Genomic DNA, 19,695 nt, shown 5'->3' with positions numbered 1-19,695 from the left:
TTTCTTACTTTCTCCTTTTGATTTTAAAAGTTACTTCTGAGAGAAGTATTTTACTTGGGGAGGGATAATACTGGTATATGCAGGAGATGAAATTCAAATATTATAATCAGGATCTTTAGGACACACTGTGTTAAGATGTGTCCATTTAAAAATGTCTCCTTGAAAACAATCCAATTAAAAAATGAGCCAAGGATTTGAGTAAACATTTCTCTAAAGAAAATTTACAAATGGCCACTAGGCCTATGAAAAGATGTTCAACATCTAATCCTTAAGGAAATGCAAATGTCAAACACAAAGAAATACCAATTCATACCCCTTAGTATGGCTACTACCAAGAAAAACAAAAGTCCCTAGAAATAACAAGTGTTGGTGAGGGTGAGGAGAAACCGGAACTCCAGTGCACTGCTATGGGATTGTAAAACGGTACGGCTGCTGTGGAAAACAGTATGGTCATTCCTCAAAAAATTAAGTAGAATTACAATTTGATCCAGCAATTCAACTCTGGGTACCCAAAAAGAGTGAAGGCAGGGACTCAGACAGATAATTGTACACCCATGATCACAGCAGCATTATTTATAATGGCTAAAACATGTAAGCAAACCTGGTGTCCAACAGATGAATGAATAAACAATGCATTGCATATACACACAATGGAATATTATCTAGCCCCCCAAAAGAAGGAAATTCTGACACCTGCTATAACATGTATGAACTCTGAAGACATTATGGTTAAGTGAATGAAGCCAGGCCGGAGAAGACAGATACTACAGGATTCACAGGTATGAGGTACCTAGAGACAGCGAGTAGAATGGCGGTTGCTAGGGGTTGTGGGGAGAAGGAAATGGGGAGTTATTGTTTAGTGGGAATAGTTTCAGTTTGAGAAAATGAAAAAGATCTGCAGATGCATTAGTGGTAATGGTTATACAACAATGTCAATATACTTCATGCCACAGAAGGTTTATTTAAAAATAGTTAAAATGGGAAATTTTATGTTATACATATTTTACCCCAATAAAGAAAAAAAATATATGTCTCCTGGAACCTTGGCAGTGGTGGCAACGGCGAACAACATGCTAACTTTTCCTTATGCCACCAGGGAAGGAAAACTGACATCTGAGTACCTACTAGGCACCAGGCACTCACATAGTCACACACAAAAGCAAAATCAAAACACCACAACACAAACAAAAATCAAACCTTGATTATGCACTATTAGTTTGTCTTGAAAACGAAGAAACTAAAGTTTATACGTTAACATGCTGGGTCAAATAGTAAAAACCAGAGGTAGGATTCAAAGGCAGATCTGCCTGACTCTCGAAGCCCGTGTTCTTTTCACACCTCGATGTTCTTTTGTTTTACCCACAGCTGTCTTTTTGAACTGGCTTTCTGCTTTGACGATAGAGCTTTTATACTTAAAAGTTAGACCTGCCTTCTGAAGTCAGCTAAAAAAGTCCGTCAACCAAATACATTCACTCCGTGCCTACCATATGAGGCCCAGGGCTGGCCACGAAATAATGGGAGTCATGTTTCCACCCAGCCATTGGCCATATGGCAGAAAAAAAAAACATATGATTAAAATTTCAGTGTAGGTCGACTCCCTCAAAGGCCCCGGAATACTCTGAGCAAAAGCATTATGTCTTTCAATATTCCATATGGCCAGAACAAGTGGAAAGAGTCTCATTTTATAGCACTGAAGCATTTTTATCTTTTTCCTAAACCTTCTACCATCACAGTTACTGATCAGCTGTTACTCACTAATGTTGTGCTTCAAGATGGAATTGAACAATTAAGGAAATGTTTTGTGGAGTGCAGAAAATAGGCAACTCTCAGCTGTTTTGTGAAAGAGAATGGGGGGTCCTTTTGACTCCCCTGTGCCTAAGGGCCAAGGTTTCATTTTCTCACTCTTGTGAAACACACAGAGGAGAAGAACACAGACTGTGTACACATCCCCAAACAAAGCAGGGTGTTAGGACAATCTAGTGAAAATCCAGCCCGTAGATGAGTAAGGACCAAGGGGGGAGCCTCATACAGCCCAGATTCCCAACTTTCTACTTCATTTAATGACATGCGGCTTGATCATGGAACTCCGATTAGGGGCATTCTGGATCCAAGATCTACCCTCCACCTACTCTGTGGAAGATTATCTTTACATATTTTATTCTTTAGGAGGGAAATGGGAGGTGCAACTGTGAAAGAAAGGGAATGACTTATCTCGCCTACAGGTTTGATTAAATTCAATGAATCCGCAAGGAAACTCCATGGTTTCCACACCAGCGGTATCTTACCCCTTAGGCACAGTACAAGTTTAATTTAATAAGTAAGCTTTAAAAAGTGACATATTTTTTTTAGTGACTAAGGAGTCTTATCTCTGAAAACGTGCTGCTACACCACAAATTTTGAGACACGAAATCGATTTCAGAAAAATGGCATTAAAAAAGAGAGCTTACAGCTCTTCATAATTGAGAATGGTAATAAAGGAGGAAACATATTCACTCTCAATGGCATATGTAGGATTTAAAAACTGTATTTTAAGAATTTGAGTGTCTAACTATGACCTTTTTATTGTTTTTTACTCTACTATAAGCAATTCCTTCTTTCCTTTGAAAATCCTCTAATCCTTTCATTCTAAAAATTCAAGGGAAAAAAAAAAACCTTTTATCAATGACCATTTATTGCTCACCCACACTTTCCGTTGGAGACAAAGCTTAATTTCTTAAATCATGCTTCACTAGGGGTCTTAAACTCTTCCTCCTCCATATCCTGCCAAAGAAATCTCACAATGTCATTTTCCAGTCTGTTAGACCTATTTATTGGACTTTTAGGTATCATTCATAAATCTGAACAAGTCAAGGTTATGGGCTCTCATTAACAGGACCCATGGCTCAAGATAAGCAAAGAACAAAATTGCAATCTGATTTTACTATCTGGCTCTGCTTACAGCGTATACAGGTAAAGAAATAACCCTGCTCCACTTCCACATTTTGTCCCTCACTGAAGTTAATATGCGTCTTGCCCTACAGATGAATAAAATCCACAGAAACATCCAATCCATACATATCTGATTCTGGACAAGTTAAACCCGCCAGGCTCCTTTGAGAAAAGATGCAACTTTAGGAGGAGACCTACTGGCAAATGGGAGCTGTTTCTGAGGCTACCCTGAAAGCAGCTGCACAGAGCCCAGGGAGGAAGACACCTTTTTTTTTTTTTTTTTAATGGTAACTATTGCCCCTCACATACGCTATTCCAGTCTTTGTTGGCAAATCCTGAGTACAAAAGGATTTAACAAAAACAAAAAACAAAAGAAGGAAGGAAGGAAGAACAGAAAGAAGACTAAAATCAGTCATTATACTGCAAAACAGAAGACATCTCAGTGAAATATGTAAGAAAGATAATGCAACCAACATTTTCCACCATTTACACCCTCAAAATGAGGGAAGTGCACGCTCAGATGATGAGCCCACACCTTCAGAGCCCCAATTCATTTCAACTGATCCCTGCTCTTCCTCCAAGAGAACTATGCAAAGGGCTCCTTGCATGTAGCGTGCTTTCCTGACGAATCACTAAAGCTAGACGCCAATGATTTTTTTTTTTTAAGGCGAATGTGCTACAAATTTGATCATTCTCAAAAGCCCTTCTAAAAGAACCCATCCTGATCCTTTTCCCCCAATCCTGAAGCCAAGTCCCTATATTCCCTCAGAAATCTGCCCCGAAAAACCGTAGGCGGGGGTCCTTTTCTCACGGAAAAAGGAGCAAACGGAAAAGCGTCCCCTTTACCTTGGCGCCCGCGGCTGGTCGGAGAGCGGCCGGTCTCCTGTGTGGGAGCCGAAGTGTGCAGGCGAGCCCGGGAGCAGCCCGCCCAGCCCGCCCCGCGCAGCCCGCCCCGCGCCGCCCAGCCCAGCAGTAGTAGGAGCTGCCACGGAGCGGCCGCCGCTGTGCGCTGTGCGCTGTGCGTGTGTAGCAGCGGCGCCTGCAGCCCAGGGACTAGTCCCCACCCAGCTTTGTCTTCAATCATCGTGCTTTCTACAGGAAGCGGCGCATCTCCCACTTCCTCCTCTTCTGGGTAGCTCTTCGCTGCTTGCTTCTTTCCCTCTCACTCAAGCTCGCGTTTTCGCCTCCTCCTGCGCTGCTCACACTAGTGTGACCAGAACCCCGCTCCCTCTTTGTTCCAAGTCCCTCTGGTGCCTCTGTTCCTTCCTTCCCCCTTCTCATTCCCCTCACCTCCACGACAGCTTCCAGCCACTGCCTGTCCGCCCCCTGGGCTCCCCCTCCTGCAGCCGGCTGCTTAGCCTGCACTGGCCAGCTGTGGATGGTGCTGCTGCTGCTGCTGGTGTTGGGGGGCCACAGCCGCTGGCCAGGTTCTGGCCCTGAAATCCAGCACCAGCCTCAATGGCTGCTCCTGCTTTACGTGGTCCCTCTCAAGGCATCCGGCTGGGAGCCTGCAGCTTGCAGCTTCTTGCTGCAGCATTTTGCTCTGTCGCCAACATTCCAGCAGTTTCATTTCTCCAAGGTCCCACTACCACTGAGATCTTACTTAACCCACATGCTCAGAAAGGAATGGCCCTGATTAAGTATCCTTGTGGGGCACCGGAGCCAAACCAAGTCCCACACTGCTACCTGTAGCCTAGCAGTGAAGACGTATTCCCAAAAGATTTCTCAGTGGTGTGAGGGAATGGGCTAGATCTGAATGGTGTGTATTCCCAGCCTAGAGAGAGATTTCTGCCTCTGCCCCCCCCCCCACCTACACACTCACAGACTCATACTGGTAGGGTTCTATGGACCCTCACCATCCTCTAATCCTTTTCCCTCATTTTAGGACATGTTGTAATGTTCAGAGTAAGAGAGTCTGTCTACCAGGATTGGAATCCAAGCGGTCATAATGACCATATGAACTTGGAGAAACCAACTTCTATGGTCTTTCACTTCCTCACCTGCAAAACAGGATTATAGTCCCAGCCCACAGGAGACTGTGAGGATTAAAGAGATGTACACAAAATGCTCATAGTTCCTGGGATTTAGAAAGCATTCATACGTATTAGCTCCTATTATTCTTAGAGGATGTGGGAACTGAGAGACAGCATGGGACTTTGATCATCAGTGGCCACATCAGGACCTTTCCTTGGTTTCTGAATTCCCCAAAGTTAGTACATTCACCACTATACCCCCATGATCTTGGTGAAAATTTATTCAGCCTCAATATTAATACAAGCTGCTTTGGGGGAAACTACAGATTAATCATGGCCTGGAGGCATGGGAAAATCCTTCCAGTATCCCTGCAGTGCTGTTAAGAAACCTCTCTCTAGTTTTCAGTGCACGGAAAGCTAATCCTCCCTAACCAAGGAGTTAATCCCCAGCTCCACCTTTTTAATCCAGTCTTGCCATAATCCTCCAACGGGTCTTCCTAACCCACCTTGAGACCACAGCACATTAATATGGAAGGTACAGAATTTAATTTCTATGAAATGGTCCTAGACAGCCCTAGTATACCCTGTGTTTTGATTGAATAATCCGTGAACAGAGTTTGCTCTTCTTTCTGGAAATCTTTGATCAAAAAGGATCCGTATGTCAACTCACTAACATCAGAAAATTACAAAATGGATTGTTTAAAGATTAAAAATAAAGAACTACTTTTGAATCACCAGCAAACAGAATTGTAGGAGGGGGAAAGAATGGACATATAGATTCCCACTGTGTCCTGCAATCCAGTGGAAATCAGACATGAATTTCCTCCAAATCACAAGTCTTCATGTCAAAGGTTACCAGGAACTTTTAAAGAAAAATTTAAATACAGTATATATGATGCAAGGCTTAAAAAAATTGCAAATCAAATCGGGGCACCTGGTTTGATCAGCAGTTAAGCCCCTGCCTTCAGATCAGGTCATGATCTCAGGGTCCTGGGATGGAGCCCTGCATGGGGCTCTCTGCTCAGCAGGGAGCCTGCTTCCCCCTCTCTCTCTGCCTGGCTCTCTGCCTATTATAATCTCTCTCTCTCTCTCTCTCCCTGTCAAATAAATAAATAAAATCTTTAAACAACAAAAAAATGAGAATCGCAATTATTAATGACTGGAAAGATTATGGAAACAAATCTCTGGTTAATTTTAGACTAGGGGATTTTGGTGGTAACTCTGGATTCAAACAGTTCTGTCTTTTTTTTTAATCCTCTCTCTCTTTCTCTCTCTTTCTCACACACTCTCTCAACCAGTAGAGAGTGGTTCCTATATAGTGGTATTCTATATAGGAAAATCACTTTCAGACAATGAAATCTACCAGGAATTTGGCCTGCTGCCTTCTGACTAGCTCTTCCACCTCTGGCCCTTAGAAAACTCTTAGTAGTAGGGCACCTGGGTGGCTCAGTGTGTTAAGCCTCTGCCTTCAGCTCAGAGGGTCCTGGGATCAAGCCCTGCATTGGGCTTTTTGCTCAGCAGGGAGCCTGCTTCCCTTTATCTCTCTCTCTGCCTGCCTCTCTGCCTACTTGTGATCTCTGCCTGTCAAATAAATAAATAAAATTAAAAAAAAAAAGAAAACTCTTAGTAGGTTCACCCGGCCGTTGCTGTGAACTTCCAAACAACCTCTGTTCACAGCTGAAACCAAGATTTTAAGATCCTTCTCTTTCTGTCATTAAACCCATTGCTTTCAACTGGTCCTAACTGCCTCTTTTTCTGAAGAAGAAAGAAAAACATGCGGGTGTAGCTTGGCCAAGAGAGAAGATTAATCCTGTTCAGATCTCTTAACACAAGCGTGGTAAGTACACACTAGGTCTACAAAGTGTTCATTGCTTAGGAGATATCATTACATCTCACTTTTAACCGTTCCTGCCGTTAGTAACTAAATATCAGCCTATCTCCTATTTTATCAATGCATAACACAAAACCTGTAGAACAGTCCACCTTTCATCAATGGCCCTATTGGTAGTCATTGATACCTTGTATTTCTTATGTCCACCACGGAGAAGAGGTTGATGGTCATAAAGAGGCCATCATTTTGCCTGATATCTCTCCTGTATTACAGCATGCTCTAGCTGAATGTCCTTTGAAGTTAACCTTCCCCAAATTTTATGTATTGCCCCAACCAAAGCGTATTCCCCCTTCCATAGTCTCCATTTCATGTAATGAGGCATACAGACCAGTTGCCCACAGAAGGAATATAGGAACACCATCGGAACGATTTGTCTCGGTTACCCTGTGTCCAATTCAAGGTTCCTCATCCTTTCGTTCCCACCACCAAACTATCCTTTTGACCCAATCCCTCCTCTCTCTTTCCTTGTCACGGCCTTATTACATAAATGCTTCGCTTTCCCCTATATGACTGCAAGATTCTGGACTTTATCCTTCTACTTCCAGTCTCTAAGCTATGTCCACTTGAAGTACAGTGCTAACATGAGCAGTTGATACTGTCACTGTACTACTGTACTTTGTCATAGCTCCCCTCCCCGTTGCCTACAGGACATGTCTTAATTCCTCCACCTGGCACACAAGACATTGTAGAACGGCATCCAGCTACAGTCTCACCTTATTACCCAGCCTGCTGCAAGGCCACCACCACGGCACGCTTCACCAGGGACCGTGCTCTTTTCTCCTCTGCCTCTTGGCATATGCTCTTCCTTTTGCCAGAAACACCTTTTTCCCTTCCTCCATTTGGTCTGTTGGCAACCCCTACTCACCCCTTCAGGCGCGGCTTTAGTCAGAAGACCACTCTGAACACACATACATGTAGCATTGGGCATTTCCCCCTCCAAGAATGCACGGTGCCTTGCCTCTCCCTCTGTGTCAGTGTGAACTCCCTGGCTTTAATCAGCTCTTATAGGTCCACCTCACCTGTGACTACTTGAGCCCCTTAAATTTAGGGCCATGTTCCATTCATCTTTGTGTGTCCCAGAGCAGCTCGCAAACAGATGTTTGTATAATAAAAAGGCATCGTTGGCAGAAATTCCAAACCTGCCTTTGTATTCCTATGGGTGCCAGGGGAGGGAAAGAAAAGGGAAAGGTCTGATACAAGAACCTGGTCATGGGATAAAAAACAATAATCCCTCGATTTTTTGGCAAGTTGCAGAAAACCATCGTACCCGAGCACCAAATTCTGTATTTTTATTATATAGGTGAATCCTGGTTCTATGTCTGGAATTGCTTATAAAGAAGCACAATCTGGCAATAAAAAGTAATTTTAAAAAATAGATTTTAAAAAGAAATTTTAAAAAAAGGAAAGAAAGCTGTTCTTTACTTGCATTTCTGGATGAACTTTAAAGAGACTAATTTATAAGCCAGAAACACTTTTCACATTCCCTCCTGCACACTCCAGTTTTTGCCACCTCGCAGCTGTCCCAGAGGCTCTCACATGCCAGATCCCCAAACTCCTCTCCAATCTCTTGACAATATTGTTCCTCTCTCTCTCCTCCGCCCTCGTCTGCCTACTAGTTCTTTACTATTTTGACTCACTTGCTTTCTCTGGCTAAGCCCTCCCTCCTTTTCTGTCCATGTTTCAGTTTTGAAGTGTCTCCTTCCTCACTCTGTTGTACCGGGCAGAAGCCATAACGCAGCAGAGCCATTCTTGGAGTGCACATGTGGGCTGTCACCAAGAAGAGAGTGAAAGGGAAGAAGGTGAATTCATGTACAAATAAATCTTGTCCCACTCAGATCTATACGTCACCGGGTCATTGCCTCGGCCCAGACGTCTGAGCCTCCCTCCAGCTGTTAGGAGGCAAGAAGACTGACTCATGTTTGGTTTAAAGAGAGTCAGGAGGTGAGGGAGGCAGAGAGAGTAGCTTTTTCTAGATAGATAGTGGCTACCCCTCGCTAATGAAAAATGGCAGTCCCTGGTTCACGGTCCAGGAGAAAACCTAGCAGGACCAGGGGTCTGCAGAATAATGGCCAAGGGTTCTTCCAGAGGACAAGATGTTAAAGGCATGAGTTCCACTTTCCCTTTAGCTTGGGCAGGGCTAACAAGGGGGGATTAAGTGGAATAAAGTGAAACCCTCCAGATACTCCTCTGATATTGCCTGAAATGTCACCAAAATTAAATTTGGGTTATTAACCCAAAAATATATGTGTGTGTGTCTGTTACATACCTAAAGCCCTGGGGAAGTTGTCACTGATGAAGGAGTTCTAGAAATTCGCTTTCCTAACACCTCGTGAGAAAACAAACCCAAGTGTTGATGAGAAGGGTGAGGGTGGATTCAGAGGCTGAGGGAGGCTGGAAGCTCGGAACAGGGAGGCTAACCATGAAGCTGGAAAAGACACTAATTACGGAGGGAACCAGGAAGGAAGAAGGCCAGAGATGGGGAGGGAGGCAGAATCAGAGCTGGAAGTAAGTCAGAGAGGCCTGGATGTGCAGCCAAACAGGGGGATTCTGGTCAGGCTGAAGAAAGCTAGACACTGCCTGAGTGGACACTGCCTGCGATGTGTCTGCTGTTCTGGTCTTCCCAAAAGAAGACAACATTCCAGACCCTCCAGTGGCAGAAATGGGAGCCGGGCCATTGGCAGGGTTGATAAAAGAGTTTAAATCAAATGTGTTGTTACCATCAAAACAGGAACAGCAGCTCTGCAAATACAACGTGTTCCCTCTAAAAAGTCTCTGAAGATCCACACAGAAAATCAGGGACAACAGGAAGTGAGGAACTGGATCAAGAAGAACAGGATCAGCAACCAAGTATGACAGAGGTGAGAGAACGCAGCGTGCAGCAAAGCCTCGGAAAAACAACCGTTGGAAGGAATAGCAGAATTAAAGGATATGAATCGGTGAGATTAACATCACGCCAATAAACCATTTCGAAGTGTCTTGGAAGAAAAGTGATATAGTAAGAACTCCCATCATTTGTGGGCAAGGCAGAAAGGCAGGACGTGATTTTTCGGGACCAAATATGTCAACCAGGAAGGGTGATCTATTTCCACAGGAAATGGGTTAACAAAAGGTTGGAGAACCAAAGGAGATGTTGGGAGGCCTCAAAATCGTGGTGTCTTTGTTGATTTCCCTAACATAAAGAGGATTCATAGGTTTACTTATGACCTTGGTCCCCCGCCCCCCCGCCCCCGAGCTCTGTTTTCCTTCTAGGTTCTCACTTGGAATTTTCCTATGATAAAATTTCAGAAACGGAAGCACCGGCCAACGTTGAAGAAGGCTCTGTGGTGTGAGGTGTTGGGTGGTTAGTCTGTCTCTCCTACAGAATCTACTCCAGTCTACGAAGCCCCCTGAGTGCTGAGGACAAGGGTTGTGCCTCTCTGCGGGTTCAGCGCCTTGCCTAGCACTTGCATATCATGTGTGCTCAGTACATGTTTGGTGACTTTAACTGAATCTGAACAATTGGACACAGTGGGAGACACTTAGGAGTACTACTGACCACTGTGAAAACACCAGAACATACATTTTACAAAATTCTAAGAGAATGAGCCAACAAACCACCGTGGCTGCTTCCAATACCACCCAAAATGTGCCCAGAAATCGAAAAATTAGTAGATGTGGAAGGTGGAAAAGATGTTACCAACTGACTGATATTAAATTAGTATGAAAATCCATTATTTGCTCAGATGATAATGGGGTCCCACCATATGTGGAAAACTCCAATAAAGTTTTTATCCATTGATTACTTGCAAATCCATACACTGGGAGGTGCATCTTTAGTAATGTAAAACCTTTGCCTTAACTTCCTATGACACTTTACAAAAATGACATCAGTTATAGAGTAAGAAATTACTTCACATTCTTTAAGTGTCGCACAAAGCAAATTCAGCAGAGAACTGGGTGGTGTATAGTAAATGTGGAAGTCTCAAATTATTGACCTGACAAAAATAAACAAGATGATTCCTCAGGAAATTACTATTTTTACATGTGATGTTTTCTCAAAGAAAATGGCTGGGTTGGCAAAGCCTGGGTGGCTCAGTCAGTTAAGCATCCAACTCTTGATTTGGGCTCAGGTCATGATCTCAGGGTGGTGAGATCGAGTCCTGCGTCGGGCTCCACGCTCAGTGGGGAGTCTGCTTGGGATTCTCTCCTTCTCCCTCCCACACCGTGCCCCTGTCACAGTCACTCACATTCTCTCTCACACATAATAAATAAATAAATCTTTTTAAAAAAAAAGAAAGAAAGAAAAGAAAATGGCTGGGTTAGGTGTAGCACCCCTCCCCCCAACAAAACACCTCTTGCTTCTCCTGGTTATAGTTCTTATCACACTTGATTATCATGGTGTGTTTCTCTTTCTCTATCCTCTAATCTATGTGGAATTCTGGAATACATAGGTAATGTCTTACTCAGCAGTATATCTAGGAGTTTCCACAATGCTTCATGCACATCACATAGTTGGTATGCAATAAATATTTGTTGCATGTGTGAATAAAGGCAAAAGTGTCCCAAGTAAGGGATATAAATTAATTTAAGCAGGAATATTATAAACCAAACATTTGTGGATTTATTTGTAATTTCAAAAAAATTAATATGGTCCTAGAGTATCTTGTTGGTAAGCAAGGTTGTCATTTTTTGGAGCATTGTCCTTTATGGCTTTGTTTTCAAGTGGAAAGAATGGGTTACTTGCTCGAGATCAGTTACTGTCATTACATCCTTCCCAGCTCAAGATACTGGAATTCACCCAGACCACAGCCAAGTCATTTGTTTGCTACTGAAATATTTATGTACATTTCTCCTAACTCCCCAACCTCATATTTTGCATGTAGAAAGTAGATAGATATTTATGAACTAAAATGTAATAGCATAAATATGACTAAAGAAAACCCCACCAATACCTAGTAAACACACTTGGCACTCTAACATTTAAAAGTCGAAAACTACATGACCTGTATTCTTACCTAAGGATTACATGTGCCAGTGGTTTCATATCTGAAGAAAGTGGCAGCAACAACTTCAAATAATATAAAGATGGACAAAAAGCTGTATGTGCTCATAACTGAGGGAATGCCACTAGAGAAAAATAAGATTTCAAGGAAGAAGTGAAAGTGATCAGAATGAATAGATTTTCTTAATTGATAATGAAACAGACTCCCATTTTATTCTGGAATAAGAGTCTAAGGAAATTCTTCAAAGATCCACCATTTCTGACAATCATCAGATGGCAAAATCAAAATCAAAACACCTTTCTACTCCTACATCCCAGTGCTTAATCTCAGTGAGCCTGTGTTTTGTTGGTGCCTGGTCCACAGTAAATTCTAAATCTTTGTGAAGTGAGTGAACATTACAGTAACAAAAAGTCACTCTTCATATTCACAATATATGTAAGTGATGAGGTTTAGTATTAATTAGAGATAAAGCTGTTGGTTCTGGTGTGGATTCTGGATAGCTGTGCCTCATTACCAAAAGGAATTATCATGAAGGCTTCTGTGTAGATGTCATGTGGCGCTCGGGTGCACACCTGGTATGCATGACCCACCCTGGATCAGAGGCTTCCTTCTTACAATCAATTAGTTGGGATAAAACAGCATGGACATGGGCTCCCTGGTGGGGAGGGGGTTGCGGGGGGCAGGGCAGGAGAACTGTTTTCTGCTTGTTCTTTGTTCTCTTCTAACCCTAACCCTAACCCTAACCAGAGGTCAGCAACCTCTTCACCTCAGAAGTGCCACAAAGGACAAGAAATTTCCACAGGTGCTCCTGGCAGATTTCAGGAAGAAACCAAGAAACTGAAGAGGGGAAATAAAGGGGAAGATTAGGAGGGAAGTGTTTCTTTTTCTCAAGAAAACCATTTTTTAAACAAGACCTCTGAAAAGAGAACTCAACTGAGAGCCAGATAAACAGAAGACAATTTAATTTACTTTTAAGAGGGAGAAATGTGAAAACCTGGTTTTAAAATGAAGGGAAAACACCAACAATACTTGAAAGGAATAGCAAACAGAAGAGGGTGACTGGGATTAAGAGGCAACTGTGTTGCTTGCAAAGCTCCCAGAGGCAAATTCTAATTCACTGAGTAGCAGTACTCTTTGGTGAGGGTTTGGGGGTGGGGCGCGTTGGAGTGGATAAGCTTTTAGTCTAAAAAGAGTACAGATATTACACAACTGGTCATTTAAAAGCATTTACTTTTTATCTAAAATTGGATATAATTTATACATTGAAATACACAGGTATTTATTGGAAGCTTGCTAGGGGCCTGTGGGAAACAAAATAGACTCCATCTCTTACCTCATGAAGTTTATATGATAGTGGGGAGAATCAAAAGTAAAACACAGTTGACCTTCAAACAACGCACGAGTGGGTTAAACTGCACGAGTCCACTTTCAAGTGGATTTTTTTCCATACAGTACAACAAATATATTTCCTCTTCCTTGCAATTTTCTTAACATTTTTTTCTTTAGCTCCCTTTATTGTAAGAATACAGTATATAATATATAACAGAATGTGTTAATTGACTATTTATGTTACAGTAAGGCTTCCAATAATAGTAGGCTAGTAGTAAACTTTTGTGGGAGTCAAAGGTTATGTGTGGATTTTTGATTGCGTGGGGGGGTCAGAGCCTTTAACTCCTGTGTTATTCAAGGGCCCACTGTCACTACCACACAAATATATGTCAGGCAGCATCAAGTCCTGTGGAAAAAAAATTAAGATTACATACAATCTTTTAAAGATTTTATTTGAGAGAGAGAGCGAGAGAGCAAGCATGAGCGAGGAGAGGGACAAGGGGGAGGGAGAGGGTCCCAAGCAGACTCCACATGGAGCACAGAGCCCAACATGGGGCTTCATCTCAGGACCCGGAGATCATGACCTGAGCTGAAACCAAGAGTCAGATGCTTAACTGACCACACTTCCCAGGCACCGGGGCATACAATGTTTTAAATCGAAGGTTGCTCGCTATTCCCTGATTTCTACCTTTCCCCACCCCTTTCCATTCATTCTCACCCTTCTTGGCTGTGTTCTGTGCTGTGGTAGCTAGATGGCCCCCAGGTATTATTGGGTCCTGGTGCACACCCTCATGTGGTCTCCTCTCACACGGACTCAGAGTTGCTAGAACGGGGGCTGGAGTGACCGGATGTGACATTCAGGCTAGGTCAGAAGGGACATCGTAGCTTCCACCTTGGCCCTCTTGGATCTCTCACTGGCAGCAGCCAGACACCATGCTGTGAGCATTCTCAAGCAGCCCTGTGGAAAGACCTACGTGCGGAGGAACTTTGGTCTCTGGCTGACAACCAGGAACGACTCACCAGCCACATAAGTGAGCCGCCTTGGAAACGGATCCTTCATCCCGCACGAGTCTTCATGTAACTGCCATTCTGACTGCAGTCTCATGTGAGACCTGGGCCGGAAAACAGCACGATAAGCTGCTTCCAAATTCCTGAGCCACGGAAGGAGACAATGAGAGCTTACTCTTTCATGCCACTGCATTTTTGGGGCAATCTGGTGCACAACCAGAGATAACTTCTAGAGCACCCAAAACCGACTGTATTACCCAGACTCCCTTACACTCTGGTTTCCAGCTCTGTTTGGCCAATGCATAGACAGTGAGGTCAGTGGCTTATGCCTTAGCATTCTGTTCGGTGCAGCTCCATGGGTCTTCAGGATGCAACTCTCTTTGTGCTCCTGTAATACTCTTTCTTCGCTTTGCCCCCTTCAAGATTACCTGTGGTCTCTGATCTCCCTGTTGGCTTCGTTGTTCCTGCACACAGTGAACAAGTCCTTTCATTCTCCTAAAACCTGTGTGACTTTCATTTCCAGCCAAGACTCAAACTGATGCAAAAGAGACACAAAGGAAGTGAGGGAAGGAGGCCTCCTAATGTATGGGGAAGAGTATCCCAGGGGGCAAAGACTCTGAGATGAGGGGATCTTTGATGTGTTCAAGAACAGCAAGGTCAACGTAAGAGAGTTAGTATGCGCCAATGGGAGAGTCAGCGTATGAGGATGGAGGGCTAGGCAGAGGCCACATCAGGTCGTGGTTGCATTCTGAGTGTTGTACACAGCCCTGGGGTGGGTTGGGAGAGATCTCAGTGGGGGCATGACATAATCTAATTTGCCTTGCCCTGTGAGACCAGGATAGGAACTGGGAGACCAGTCAGTGGCTCCTTTAGAACTCAGGAAGATGAGGACAGCTTGGGTATGATAGGTAATAAAGGTGGAGAGAAGAGACTGAATTCAGGGTACGTTTTGAAGCCAGACCTGTAAGAATTCGCTACTAAATTGGATGTGAGAGAAGGAAAGGTAAGGAAGACTCCAAAGTGAATGATGGATGCTGGCGTCACTTACTGAGATGGAAAACAGGGAGCGGAGGGCAGTTTGGAGGAAGGAGGGGCGGAAACCAAGAGTTTGTTCATCTTCAAAAGAGGAAAAGAGTAACATTCTGCTGTTAAAAAGGAGGATGAGGGTTTGTTTTGTTTTGTTTTGTTTTCCTTACTTTACAAAACAGAGGATCTCCCTTTACAGAGGAACTTTCCTATTTCCCTGCCTATTAGGGTATTGCCATTAGAAAATTTTTAAAAAATCAGATAGTGCATTCTCAGGTTTAGTTATAAATATGATCAGTTATGGGTCAGTTCCGGCTCCCCAAAGGTCAGACTAACTAAATCCGGGAGCCATGTCTGTTCCTGGGTTCCAGAGTGCCTGTTGTCTGTTATAAAACACGATCCACCTATCAGTTGAGGATTCTAATTATCAAGCCTGTAAAAGATAATCTCACTGGCTAACCTCACATGACTTTCTTTTTTAAAAAAAAAAATTGAAATATGACTACTCTCAGCTCCAGAAGCAGATGTGGCAGGAAACAAGACTCAACAGACACTTCCGTTTTTCTTGGGACAGCACCCTTTGCCCCATTTCCGCAGTTCAAGGTTCTTCTACCATAAAAGTAGAGCTGTGCCCCAAACCCGAACCAGACACTCACCCTGCTTACACAACATCAGTTACCTGCCTTTCCTTGGCAGACCCGAAACTTTAGAGAAAACTGGGCAATTCGGTACAGGAGCTTGTGCTGATGGCCTTCCCTGGAGGGACGTGCTAGAAGACCAAGTCAGCACCCAGTGCCCTGAAAGGGGAAGGCAATGGTCGCCCACAGGCTCACTGGCACCCTCCTCTACAGAGAGCTTTGTGATGCTGGTGCACAGCTGCCCTGATGCCAACTGGCATTTGTTGTTAGTGGTGGTGTTTGTTGTTGTTGTTGTATTCAGAATGACCTCTTTCTAAAAATTCTGTAGGCTTCCGGGAAGGGACACAGCCTACTGTGATAAAATGGACTTCTCCCTTCCCCCACTCTGGTTGCTATGGCAACTCTGAATGACTGATTTCCTGGTTGCCATGTAAATGCAGTGGGATCCCAGCCACCGCACCACACAAAGACGTCAGTAAGAGTAGTGAGAAAACAAAAATCATATTTAAAAAGACAAAGAGTTTTCATCGCAAGCCTTTTTCTCACACAAAGGCAGAGGAAAGAACCAATCGTAATTGGGAACGGTGTTCTTCCTGAGGTAGGAGTGTGTCTCTCCTTCACTGGAGGGAAGACTGAAAAAGAAGGGGAAATCCCTCCTTTGTAGTGGAGTTGGCATGGTGACAGGAAGACAGATGCCATTCTCAGGTGGCAGGAACCCTCAGTAATCAGCCTGAGTCCCACAGAAAGGAAATCTGAACTATTTAACTGGGGTGGAAGAATCAAGTTGAATTGAAAACAAAATAAAACAAAAGTCTCGTGGACATCATTTAGAATTATTTGCATTATTTTAGAATTAAGATTCCAAATGCTCCAAATGCTCAATGCTTGACAATGAATTTTTATTTCTATTCAATAACTTTGGAGAAATAAAATGCTATTTTTCTAATTTTTAAAAAATTTATTTGTAACATCCTGATAAAACCATATGCCAAATATTGATTAATTCAGATTTCTACAATTTTCATAGCCGGTTGTTAATTGTGTTTAGTAATACCTAAAAAAAGCACTGGCAGGAAATATATAGGCTCTATTTTGAATGATTCTATGTATACAAACACTAAAGTTGTGGATAACTCGCCTCTTTGACTTCTCATCATATCTTAGAACCAAATGGTTTAAAATTAATCTGTTGTTTCTTTTTCAGAAAAATCTTTCTGCCTTTTGCCTCATGTTTCATATAAAGGTTTTCCAAAACCTAATCAGGCAGAATTTCCATAGGTTTGCTGGAAGATGCATATAAGGAAAACTTTTGGTGCTTTGCTATTAATTTTTGGCATTGAATCACAAAGTAGTTGCTTTGAATGCTTATCTTGGGGCAGGTTGGAGCTGGAATGAGTTAAAACCTTCCATGTTTTATAGATGCTAGAGAAGTGACACAGGAGATAAATTTCTGTGCCCATGGTACTCCAGAGTACAAAGCCGACTAAGCCAGGCCCTGTAACTTCACTTCTTAATATTCTTTCTGGCATTAGACTCTACCGCATTGCAAAAGCCAGTATGTTCCAAACTGGGTCAGTAAGTGTCACACAAGGTAAAAAGTTGGGGCAGGAGATTCAGAGCTCAGATAATTTTGCAAAATCTTAGGTTCAAGAATGTTAGGCAGGTTTATTTACTGCACAACTTCTCAGGGATTTTGATATTCCAGTATCTATGGTGATTCTCCAGGAGGGGGCTCTGGACAATATGCTGTTTCTCAAATGAACCTGACCATGGAGTGAGGTCTTCACAGAACTTCTCTAGTTCCTCAGAGCATGCTTTGAGAAATGCTGGGCCAGATTTCTTTAAAATCTAATTATAACTTAAAGATCATAAATGTTTATGTATGGACCTTCAGAGCTTGTTTGGAGGTCCTAGTAGGGGAGCACACCTACTCCTATACCCTTGACTGCAGAATGGTCCTCTCCTCTATCAGGGAAGGTCGTCCTCTTCAACAGAGCACGTGGCTTTGGGAGGGACGCACATGGAGCAGTGAGGGAGGAAGGCGACACCTACCTAGCCAGCCAGATCAGCTGAATCAACCCTGGCAATCAATGGGGTGCAGATGTCACAGCCAGATCCCCCTCACATCCAAATGTTTATTTATGATTTAAAATGACAAAATTTTAAAAAGCGATTGGCTCCATATGATACCCTAATTAAGCCCATAGACAGATTCTTAAGAAAGCCAAGAGGAAATGAAAAAAATAAATAAAAAGAATCCACAATAAATTAGGTGCTTTTAGAATATTTACTTTGAATCTGAGCATGTGAGCAAATCTTTTTCTTGCAAAAGATGTTATTGTTGCTTCTATAGGTATAACAGGTGAAATTCTCTCTCTTTTTTTTTTTTTTAAGATTTTATTTATTCATTTGACAGACAGAGATCACAAGTAGGCAGAGAGGCAGGCAGAGAAAGGGGAGGGAAGCAGGCTCCCTGCCGAGCAGAGAACCTGATGTGAGGCCCAAGCCCAGGACCCTGAGATCATGACCCAAGCCGAAGGCAGAGGCCCAACCCACTAAGCCACCCAGGTGCCCCAACAGGTGAAATTCTCTTAACAGTAAGCCTCACAAGACCTTTCAATTGTTCAGCAAAAGTTGTGGCAAGGAGCAAAGAGGGATGTGAGTGATGCCTCCACTGGGTGTGCAGGGAAGGTCAGCCAGAGTTGCTATGGATTCTCTTGGGAAGGAACCACCAATGCTTAGGGAGCTTTTGGGAACTGAGTTCTCTTCAGTGGAAATTTTGGGGCTTCCATCTGACCACATTGACTCTTTATAAGACTACTCTTCCTCTTTCCTGCAACCAACCAGCTGTGAGAAATAACAGAATTGCCAGGGGCCTCAATTCCACTGAAGATGAAGAGAAAAGTGACAAAGGGAACCTTCTCCTGATCCTCCTCCTCCTTACTCTGATCCTTGAAGAAGGGGACCTTGTCAGAGGTCCCTGGGTGGATCAGTCAGTTAGGCATTTGACTCTTGATTTCAGCTCAGGTCAGGATCTCAGGGTGGTGAGATCAAGCCCTGCTTCTGGCCCCTCGCTCAGCGAGGAGTCTGCTTGAGATTCTCTCCCTCTGCCGCACCCCACTCCTGCATGCTCTTTCTCTTTCACTCTCTCAAATAAATAAATCTTAAAAGAAGAAGAAGATGACGACCATGTCAGAAAGCAGATGCACCCCCAACCCAGCCTTCTCCTGTCTGCCCTGGAGAGGGATTTGTGCTGAATACAAGACAGTTAACAGGACCGGACTGTCTTAACAAACAGAAGTGACTGAGGAGTTCTGGGACAGAATGAGCTATTGTTAAGGGAGCTGGCTATCCAAAGGGAAAGGAGAGCTGACTGGAACAAAGTGGGTTAGCAGCCATGGGAAAGATAAAATGGGTCTGTGTTTTAACCTCAAGTTGAGTGTCTTCAATCAAACTGGCTAAGTGACTGGGACAGCCATGTAAGCAATGTAGGAGCACAGATGGGGCAATGAGAAGAGGAAGCATAGAGACAAGATAGATTTATTTTGCCTGATCACCAGGAGAGCAAAAGTCAGCAATTATGAGCAAAGTTAGCAACTATGACAGTGGCTGAGGGCTCAGTAAAAGGAAAGGGGTAACTGTTCAGAATGGGGGTAGGACAGAGCAGGACTTACCCTGTAAACCATGAATGGTTTCCGAGACAGGGAGGAGAAACTTCAGGTCTTGGACATTTCTCCGTGGTTTGGCATCGTGGGAGGAAATGGTCAGGCTGTCCTGGGGAGGTGTTCTGTGGACTACAGAGGTGGGCTGGGATCAGTCTGGGAAGTACATTCTATGACATGTCAACCAGTGTGGGAAAAAGGGAACCACAGAAGATTTTCATCAGAGGACTGATAGAACTAGATTTGTATTTTGGAAAA

The 19,695-nt window shown here is 43.4% G+C and overlaps 1 protein-coding gene across 3 annotated transcripts in view; it reads right to left on the bottom strand.

Moving 5' to 3' along the window:
• Window positions 1-4,011, bottom strand: part of GNG2 (G protein subunit gamma 2) — a 113,711-nt gene extending 109,700 nt beyond the window's left edge. Inside the window, exon 1 of one of the 3 annotated variants that reach the window (XM_032344224.1) lies at window positions 3,775-4,011. The gene's annotated coding sequence lies outside the window, so the exon portion shown is untranslated. The remainder of the gene's footprint in view (window positions 1-3,774) is intronic. The other 2 variants (XM_032344225.1, XM_032344226.1) reach the window with 2 other exon arrangements.
• Between the last annotated feature and the right edge of the window lie 15,684 nt (window positions 4,012-19,695).

This window comes from Mustela erminea, chromosome 5 (genome assembly GCF_009829155.1).
Source record: "Mustela erminea isolate mMusErm1 chromosome 5, mMusErm1.Pri, whole genome shotgun sequence".
Classification (NCBI taxonomy): Eukaryota; Metazoa; Chordata; class Mammalia; order Carnivora; family Mustelidae; genus Mustela; species Mustela erminea.
The sequence above is the reverse complement of the archived record's forward strand: the minus strand, read 5'-3'. Positions and strand labels throughout refer to the sequence as shown.